The sequence below is a fragment of the Callospermophilus lateralis genome, chromosome X (assembly GCF_048772815.1).
Source record: "Callospermophilus lateralis isolate mCalLat2 chromosome X, mCalLat2.hap1, whole genome shotgun sequence".
Classification (NCBI taxonomy): Eukaryota; Metazoa; Chordata; class Mammalia; order Rodentia; family Sciuridae; genus Callospermophilus; species Callospermophilus lateralis.
Window position 1 is genome coordinate 58,540,511 of NC_135325.1, and position 8,758 is coordinate 58,549,268.

General features: G+C 35.5%; 1 pseudogene; it reads right to left on the reverse strand.

Annotated features, from left to right (window-relative positions):
- Positions 1 to 2,181: 2,181 nt before the first annotated feature.
- Positions 2,182 to 7,478, reverse strand: LOC143638555 (zinc finger CCCH domain-containing protein 11A-like; annotated as a pseudogene).
- Between the last annotated feature and the right edge of the window lie 1,280 nt (positions 7,479 to 8,758).

Here is an 8,758-nt window from a genome sequence, read left to right on the forward strand (position 1 = left end):
GGGGACAATGATATCACTGACTTCCTTCTAGTCTTCCCTCCAGAGTAAGGCTTTTTACTACCTTTTTTTGGAGGGAAATTTACATGTGGTTTTTCTCATGTGCATATCCCAGGAAAATATCTCTCTCCCAAATATACTATGGGGTTAGAAATATGTAATTCCACTATGGGCTAGGTGAAACACACCCAATTTTCAATCGTAGATGCCTTCTTCTTACAAGGATATATTCATTTCGATACATATCTATGAAAGCAGGTGCACATAAAATCTGTATATTTAACATTCTTTACAATGTCTTAAGTTTCTATATTCACTGGAGCCAAAACAATTTGTTTTGAAGGGGATCATTGAATCATTATTTCACATGAGACCCCCTGAATAGCACTACATTGAGAGGAATCTTGTACTTATTTCCTTTTTTATTGACAAAACTATGCCTATTTAATCCTTTGGCATATTTTCACTTTTGCAGCGATATCAAAAAAAGTGACATGACTTTCAAAGTTATTATCAAAAAAAGGATATGGCGACCACTATCAGAGATGGGGCAAGGAGGGATTCCTGGTGATGGCTTTCGGCAACATGTTTGGAGATGCAGGTTTGTGACGTCTGCTGCTGAGGTGGGAGGCTGACTCCAGACCTTTTCCAATGTCCCCAGGTGAAGGCTACCACGTAGAGGGGAGTATGGCAGTGGTTGCAGCGTCCCTAGATAGAGGCAACTGGGGGAGCCCCACAATGGTAGATAGGGATCCACAGGGGTGTGGCTGCCAGGGGTCCTGCACAAGAGGGGCAGCTGTAGGTCCTGCAAGGGCACAGTGGTCAGAGGTACTATAATAACTTGCAGGGAAACAATATTGTCACTGTTTAAATTCCTTGTCACAGAGCAACAAGGAACACAGCTTCCCTATATCCTGCCATCTTGAAACCCTCCTGAAGTTCAATTCTTGATAAGCCACATGCAACAGCAGTTCCTTAGGAGCCAACCTGAAATGTGGTTCAGATCTTCCTTGAGAAATAAAAATGGCCATCTGCAGAAAAGTATTAAAATGGGCAAGTCCTTCTTTCCTCCCCCTTCAGCTTGTGCACAATTTGTCTCCTTTCAAGATTATTATCCTCATTATTTTTATTCCTTAACAAGTCTAAATATTGAGGTGATGTGAAGGAGACCAACATCAAGAAAAGAAAATTAAATTCAGAAATGAAGAGAACTGGAAGATATAACATACACCCCAAGAGCATTTCAATATCCCTGCTAGAGTACAATTGTGTGTACTGCTTTGGCCTGTAGATAAATAGTAGCATCCTGAATGATGAGTTCATTTATTTTTATCCTATGGTGCTTAAAGGGTACCAACTAAATATTAGGCAAAGGAGCTTGCTAGGAGAATTAGAAATTTTAAAAAAAATAACCAATTTTTGGCCCTGTGATAATTCAATGACAACAGGAGGCAAGTACTGAAGAAAGGACAAATTTTATACTAAAAAAAAAATTTCTCTAATCATTTTGCCATCTTTTATAAAAAATACAGTGAATCTCAGAGGTAGGAAATTAGTTTCAGGGGACCCAAGAGACACATTAAAGCCTTTAAAATTACAGTAATAATAAATTAGCTATTGCTCTCAAAGAGTTATGTCTGTATTTTGGGCTTCTTGAGCAGCTCAGACCTCTTCAACGCTTAGTTGAATCTCCAAATAACTTTAAAAAGATACAATGTTACACAGAATTTTTTTTTCCTTTTTTTAGTGATACCATTAAATTTAGTCTGTAATGGTTGCAGATGTCTCCATCCAAACTCAGATAATATTAAGTAGATTAAGACAATATATAAAAGAAAGAATACCACAAATGAGAAAACAACACAAACTGACAAACACCTCAAGGAGTCACTAGGTTCTCCTGAAGCCTTTTTACTTGGATCTCCCTCAGTCTCTTCTTTTGTGGAGAAAAGAATATCACATAACTTTTTTCTCAAGGATACTACACTATGTGGAAAAAAATAATGGTTATCAAGGTACTGGAAAACTCTGACTGCAAAGAATCCAGGACACATTACAGATAATTCAAAGGTATACTTCTAATTTATGATAAAATTGAGACTAAAGAAAGAAATGTTCACCTCAGATAGATATAATAGATGAAACTAAGTCTACTTTTTTGGTGAGTTTTTTTAAGTTTTCTTCCTACCACCTCCAGCTGCCAATCATTTCTAGGAGCTCGTGTAAAAGGTCATTTTCATCCTCCCCATGATTCAGTTCAATCTCAGCTTCTACTTTGAATCCTGAAATTTCCCATATTAGTTTCTCAAAATCATTCCCCTCAGAGATTGGGGGCTTTCCTGTTGAGGCAAAGCTGAGCTGGTAAGTTTTCGTGATCATTTCAGATGAGGAAGCGCCAGATACTTCTGGGGGTAAGGAACCTGAAGACCATTGGATTGGAGGCAGCACAAAACTGAGTTTTTCTGTCTCAGGTATGGTGACTTGTTTGTCCTCATAGAGGAGTGGTATAACAGTCAGAGCTGCTCTTTTGGCTGGGCTATCCTGCAGGACACTGCTGAAACTGAGTAGCTTCATAGCTGCAATGATAGAAGGATTCCCCTCCACTACCTTGTATTTTGGGGCCAATTTGGGAGATGAAAAAACTTTAACCACAGATGGCTTCACAATGACTTTGGGTTTAGCTTTACCCCGTTTTTACAAAGTCTGTGCTGAACCTTTCACACTCAATTTGGAATCTTGAATCCACAAGATTTCTACCTCCATCTTCTGGACTGACTTTGTAGGAAGCTTTTAGTCAGGTGCCATGTGATATCTGACATGGCAGTGAGTACTGGTGTCTCCATGATGTGATGTGGGTATTTCAAGAGGCTGAATCTCCCCAGAGGGATCTCAAAGCTGATTTTTCATTCTATGAGTCTCTCCTCTCCTTCTTCTCTATGTGCTTCTCTCTCATGGTCTCACATTCTTAACTAGAATTTTACTGATATCAATTCTGTGGTTTTCATCTGGAGCCTTATTAACCTAAGTTCTAGTAGTATTGCTCTGAGAAGCAAAGTCACTTTCTTCCTGAAGTTTCTTCTCTTCTTTCATACCTTTTCTTTTGGTGATTTGACGTTGCCACTTTGCCCTGAGAGTGAACTTGGTGGGTGAGTCCGACAGCTGGTCCTGCTCTAAGTGTTCTGTTGCACCCTTAGCTCTTTGTCCAGTTTAATTTCCTCCAGCATCTTAATGTGCACCTCCTGTATAGACTTTGTTCTACCTGCAGGTTCCTCTGATTGTCTTTTGCTGACAACTTTGGGTGACAGAATCACTGCTTTTTTTAACTTCACTATCAGTCTTTAGCTTCATGAAACTCGCAGCCTTTTTGCTTGTTTGTCTTTCTTTCCTTCTGCCAAAGTTTTTTTTTTTTTTTTTTTTTTTTTTTTTTTCATTCAGGTCCTCAGAGAAGGTTTTGATTCAGATAGTGGAGGAGCTTCTTGTTCCTGAAATAGGATCCTTAGCTTTTGGAGGTCCTTCTTTCTTGAATTTTGTTTGCAATTCTCCACGTTTTCACTGGCTCTTTCAATAATTTCTTCCAATGCCTTCATATGGATCTCGCCAACTTTATTAACTCTCTTTCTGTGGCTTCCTAATTATTTGAATAATGGTTATCAAGGTACTGGAAAACTCTGAACCAAGCAACATGCCTCATTACTCTTTCAATGACTTGGAAACTTGCACTATTTTTGGTGATTTATCAAGTTTATTTCCTGGAGCTTCAACTTTCTTTCCTAGTCTCTATGCAAGGCTCTGCTTTAATGTGGATTACAGTCACCATTTACTAAAATTTTTTTTGTTTCTCCAGTCTCTCAGTGAGACTCAGTGTAACAAAGGCTTCTTCTCCTTGTTTTCTTGACAGAGTTACTGCCCCCGCCACAGCCCGAACATTCTCTTTTTCAAGACCTGGGATGGGCTAAGTTTAGAGTAAAAGATGGGAAATTCCTGTGGAAACTTCACCTTGCTTCTTGGATTTTTTCTTTCATTTCCTTTGATTTAATTTAAGTTTGTCAAGTTTTTATCCCAAGATTCAAAATTTGCCTTGTTTAAATTGACCCCAGGTTTCCTAGCAAAATTACTTGTAATCCATTATGAACTTCAGGAGTTGGCTGTAGGGTAGATGCTTTAATGTCATCACACTCCTCAGAAAACTGGTCATGATCATTTTCATCACCATCTGCAGCATTGATTATAACTGGTGGATATGTAAGTCTACGAGAGTTTTCAGAACTTTCTAATTTTATAACTCTCGGCAGCTGAGGGTAGGAATAGATTAGACAGACAATTTGTTCTGCTGAACTGTTAGATGGCTAGACTTCACTTTATCTGGTGACTCAGACACAGTGGTCAATACTGGTTTGCTTGGAGGTAGAAACAGGCCATCAATATGACATCCTTTGTGGTGATGGAAAGTGCAGATCAAGTTTTGACATCCCATTGGTTGATTTTCTCAATAACAAGGAATTTCACTGTATTTTTAAAAATCAGTTTGTATGTGTAGACACCTGCACACCTATTGAAAACACCATCTTTCTTACCATAATGTGCAACCAGGTTCATTTCCTAGTGCAGCTTCATACTGACAGAATGAGCAGTTGTCACCTTTTTTACATGGAGAATAGAAAAAAAAAATAGAAGTCTTCTCTTTGGTTAGAAAGCGCTGGGTAAATTCTTAGCCCAGATGTGGCTTCTTAAAGTAAGTCACTGATTAATCAAGGTGAAGGCTAGTGTCAAGTCCTCTTGAAATGGGATTAATCTACCAAATGACAACTCAAGTCACAGAAATTGTCTTTGAAAACACAGTCATTAGCTGGTTGTTCTCAACAGGAATGCCTGTGTCTTCACTGAGTTCCAATCTATTACACCTGTAGGTCAAATCAACATGGAATCCATGAATTCATAATAATGAGAACAAAGAATTTTCCTCCTCACATTGCTAAGGAAACATCTCAGTCACAACTGAAACACAGGATGTGTTTTTAAAACATCTTTAAAACATCTCACAACTATAGGAAGATTATGTCCATTTGAACAACGTTTGTGAGTCAGGAGACAACTAACATTACTTATCCTCTAAACAAGAATTTATTTAAAAGATGAACTTCAAATTCAAATTTCTGTTTAAAAAACTTCATCTTCCATAGATGAACAATATAATTTAAAAATAAAAGGAAAAAAATACACACACACAAAAAGACAAATGGAAAAAGAAAAACAGACGCCAAAATTCAACAAGATCTAATTTCTGGTCTTAGATTTCTTCAGATAATAAGAAAAAAATGAGAATTTTTTTCCTAATCTGTATAATAAAAGTATATTTGTATATAAATAATAAAGTCTTTTATGTAGATAATACACATATACTAACGGGTTTATACACATACATACAAACACATACGCAAATGTGTAGAAATAAAACATCTGGGTAAGTTTCCCTATTTAAAGTACACTATAAAGCCTTTAAATCTGAGTACATTATAAAAATAGTGAACTTACATAGCAAAGTACCATGAAGCTAATATTACACTTTTTTGTGTGCCCACAAAATATAGACGATTGAATATTCTTATACATATATCAATGTATACAATATAAATGAATCTATATCATTATCATCAAGGAGTGTTTAAACAGAAAAGGTAGAAACATATAATTATGGAGTAAATGCAAAGTTCTGTAGCAACTGGTAGAAGGCATGGCAACATTATGACACTGGCAGTGTCAAAACTCTAGCTTTTATCCAAGGGAAGGTTTATTTTTCTTCTTTTATATCAACACCAGCATCACTGGCATGATATTCAGCACTGGCCCTTCAAAGGCTTGCTTATACAGCCTGGAATTAAATGCTTTACTACTAATTTGCATACAAATATATATTTTATTATATCAATAATATAGATGAGGAAAAAAATTCTCATTTTTTCTTATTATGTGAAGAAATCTTGAAGACCAAAAATTGGATATTATTGAATTTTGGCATTTGTTTTTCTTTTTCCATTTTTCTATTTTTGTTTATTTTTTTCTTTTCTTTTTAAATCATATTGTTCAGCTATGGAAGATGGAGTATTTTTTTAAGTAGTAGTAAATAATCAAATGCTTTACTATAATTTACTCCAGGTAGTAAAAAGGTAAATGTTTAGATCTAAAATTTTATTTTACTATGGTATATTTACCATTTAAGAATTAAAAAATAATGTATAGAAATGAGTTTTCTAAATTTTTAAACCAACCCAGTAACAAAGAAGTTTTGATTCTCATATGGTAAATACTATATAGTTTCTAGACTAAATCTTGCCAAAGACTATCCATGACAAAACTAAAATCAAACTTTACTCACACTTAATACTAGTCAACTTTCCAGGATTTTTTCCAGGGTTGGGGGGGCATTATAGGGCCTATCCCCTAATCAATTATGGGAGTTTAGGGAGGTGTTTCTCATTATGATTAAAAAATCCTAACCCAAGACACTATTGCCAACACCTGCCTGCTGCTGCATCTATATTCTTTCTTAGCATTGGCAGCACACTGTCCTCACAGCAGTAGAATCACCAGAAACTCTAGACTGCCAGCATCAAACATGGAGTCCAGCTACAAGCACAGGCTCTAAAGCCAACCAGGAAAAGTGCCCTTATTTCCATTAGTTCTGTGTGGTTCTTTTTCAGAATCTCAGTCACTTTATTAAACTGCTCTTTTTATCCTGCAGGTTCTCCCTTAACTCATTTCTTATATCTTTTCTTAATTAATTGATCACTTAAAAATCAACCTTTTTAGAGAGAGAGAGAGAGAGAGAGAGAGAGAGAGAGAGAGAGAAACAGAATTTTTTAATATTTATTTTTTTTAGTTTTCGGTGAACACAACATTCTATTTTTATGTGGTGCTGAGAATTGAACCCAGTGCCCTGCGCATGCCAGATGAGCGTGTTACTGCTTGAGCCACATCCCCAGCCCCGGTGGTTATGCATAAATATGGGATTTACTGTGGTGTATTGATATAACAATCACTAAATTTTTAAGAAGTTTTGTAACCCAATTGACAAACATGCCATATTAAATTCAAAATTATATAAACATTCAATTAAATAAATATTATTAAAATAAAATATAATGAACACCCAAAACTCAGATTTTCCTCATAATTTTAATTTTATTATTATTCAGTACTCCTTATTTTCATCTGTGGTATATTTCTTATGAGAAAAAGCAAAAGTGATTTTGAATGAGCACACCTCTCCCAAAATTCCATATTCAGTGGCATCATGTTGATAGCTATGGTAGAACAAGAAGATCAGAAATATCATTAAGTGTATGCTATAAATTATCACCTTTCTCCACATAGATAGTTGTTAATCATTAATACCATGACAAATGTGTATGTATGCATTTGACTTTGTATGTCTGTGGGCAAGCCTCTGTTTGTGAGAAGGTTTAAATTTTATTTTACGTCATAACATGAGAACTAAGTGAGGAGGTGATGAAAGAAAGATTATATAAAAATGAATTGTTGCTTTGGGAGAAATATTTTAGTCTTAGTTTTTTAACCTGAGGGCAGATATTCCAGTAATCTTTAAAGTACATAATATTAGTATATTATTTATCCCTAAAACTGTACAAATCTACAATCTATAAGTGAACTCTCTAGTTATTGCTCTTGTTATGTATCATATATATGTATTGTTATTTTAAAAAACTCATGAAATTTACAGGTATTTTTGGTATTGTGAAATACTCTGTATACACAGAATATTACATATTTTTTTTTTCTGTTTGTCTTTTACTCTGGCAGAGTGCACAATCACTTCTCTCATTACAAACCAGACTATTGAAAGTAACTTTGACATGTTCAGGACAATCCTACATGGTCTCCCTTTCTGTGAATGTCTTCTATGGTTGTTATCAGTTCTATCCAGAATATAGGTGTTGCCAATGTGATATTATTAAGTGGTGGAACATTGAGGCTGACTGAAAAATTGAGCTTGCTGTTTCACTTTTCTGTGATGTGAGAAAAGAAACTTTTCCCCTCTACAGGATGCATCACTTACTGGATGATCTTAAGTGAAAGCCATGATCTTGGAATACAATGTCCACTCCTCTGCTATAAGTAAATGCATGTGCTTTAAAATAAATTACCTATTCTCAGTCATTTTGTTGTAGCAGGGCAAAATGAACTGAAACCTCAGAAACCCTTAGACAAAAATTAATGTTTCCTCATTTAAAATTGATGCTTCAGAAATTTTTTCACAGTAGTAGAAAGTTGATTAACAGACAAATGTTACATATTACCTAGGGTGTTTCTGTGTTGATATCTGAGCTGATGTTTAAATGCTTTAGAACTGGATTATGGGAGAAATTTGAAAACTTCTGGAGAAGCAGGATAGTGTGCTGTGAATAGAGCTGAAAGAGAAATTCTGATGAGAACTCAGAAGATCAGAATACTGATAGAAATGAAGATAGTTAGGTTTATGCTCATGAAATATGAGATAGAAATAAAGGCTCCATTGAGAATTGGACTAGATGCCATCCATGTTATACTTAGGTGAGAATTTGAATGCATTATATCTGTGCCCTAAGAATTTGAGGGACACCCAATTTACAGACTAGCTTATCTGCTGGAATAAGATCAGGGAAGCACAACATTCAGGAAACAGCCTGGGTATTACTGACAGCATTTAGCCAAATTTACTTTGAAAGTAAGCAGCAAAAGGGGAGTATAATGGAAATATTTTTAA